General features: G+C 39.5%; 1 pseudogene; it reads right to left on the reverse strand.

Annotated features, from left to right (window-relative positions):
* Positions 1-295: 295 nt before the first annotated feature.
* Positions 296-906, reverse strand: LOC108491165 (annotated as a pseudogene).
* Between the last annotated feature and the right edge of the window lie 950 nt (positions 907-1856).

Here is a 1856-nt window from a genome sequence, read left to right on the forward strand (position 1 = left end):
TGGTGAGTTCAGGAACTCAGATAAGGGGCTGGAAAAATGGCTCTTGGGTTAAGAGCACTTGCTGCTTTTGCAGAAGACCTGGGTTCAGTTCTCAGTGCCCAGAGATTGGATCACAGCTATCTGTTACTCCAGTTTCATGGGTTCAAACACCCTCTTCTGGCCTCCAGGAGGACCAGGCACCCATGTCGTGCACAAATTCAGATGCAGGCAAACACTCATAGAATAAAAATAAGTCTTTTAAAAACAAAAAATAACCCAAACGGGCAGATTTCTGTGCGATCAAGGCTAGCCTGGTCTACATAGTGAGTTTCAGGGCTAATTCCTCCACGAAGGCCTTTGCACAGGCATCCCGACAACCTGTGTGATGTCACAGAAATAATTATCTAACTCATTGGGTCCACAGAAGGGGAGTCAAACAATAAGAGCCACCTGTATTATGGAATGAACAAAACCTCCTGTCCAGGAAAGAGCCACCAAGATCCAGCAGAGATGTCAATTCATGATGGTCGCATAGTGGAGAGGGCAGCAGATAGTAGCATAGTGGTGAAAGGTCATGACTGTGAGCAGGAACGTCTCAGAGGCCCCAACAAAGTACAGGAAGAAGAGCTGAGCAATGTACCCACCAAAGGAAATTATTTTCCTTTCTGCAATGAATTCCACAAGCATTTTAGGCTTTGTGATGGAGGAGTACCAAATATCTAGGAAATCCAGATTAGCCAGCAAGAAATACATGGGAGAAGTCAGATGGGGATCAAGTCTGATGGTACAAATAATAAATATATTTCCCGGAAGTATGAATAGGTAGAAAGAGAGAAATACAGCAAATATAATCAGCTGCACCTCCCATGTCTGAGATAGGCCAGTGAGAACAAATTCTGTCACCCTGCTGTCATTCACAGGCTCCATTTCTTCAATTGTTTCATGCTATGGCTATAGAAAATAAAGAGATTACAATTAACTACAAATAATATTTAACTATAATTATAGCATTGTCATTCAGTTATACATTGTCATTAAGAGACTGCATGAGAATATCCTTTGTTTCCCCACTTTATGTTAAAAGTACTAGAGGGAATTGAACTGGAGGGAACATACTTCAACAAAATTAGAGGTGTATGCAACAAACCCATGGCCAACATCATTCTAAATGGAGGAAAGCTGGTATCATTCCCATTAAAATCAGGTGCCAGAAAAGGCTGTCCACTATCTCCACTCCTTTTTGATATAATGCTTGAAACTCTTACTATGGCAATAAGACAAAAGAAGGAAATTAAAGGAGTACTAATTGGAAAAGAACTCGTTATCCCTATTTGCAGATGATATGATGTTATACATGAGAGATCCCCAAAAAAATCCACCAGAAAACACCCAGAAATGAGGAACTCTTTCAGCAAAGTGGCAGGTTCCAAAATCAGTCTACAAAAATCAGTAGGATTTCGATATACCAATAACAAGTAGCCAGAAAAAGAGTTCATGGAAACCCTCCCATTCACAATAGCCTCAAAAAATATCTAGGAATAAACCCATTTTATATTAGAAAAAAGCAAGATATAGAAAGAGTGAACTCATAAAGTAGACACACTGAAATCTTATGGAGCATGTCCCACATTTAAAAGCCTTCTTCAGGACAGTGCCACTTAGCTGAAGCTAATATCAGCTTGTTAATACTATAAAATCTCAATGAATGGATCCACACTGAAGAACATTGGGGACACAAATCATACTCTATAGGCCACAGTATAAACACACACACACACACACACACACACACACACGCATGCATGGACATACACACATATGCACACATATATATACACACATATAAGCATTAGAATATATATACATATATATATATG

The sequence above is a fragment of the Nannospalax galili genome, unplaced genomic scaffold (genome assembly GCF_000622305.1).
Source record: "Nannospalax galili isolate Female #2095 unplaced genomic scaffold, S.galili_v1.0 scaffold1121, whole genome shotgun sequence".
Lineage (NCBI taxonomy): Eukaryota > Metazoa > Chordata > Mammalia > Rodentia > Spalacidae > Nannospalax > Nannospalax galili.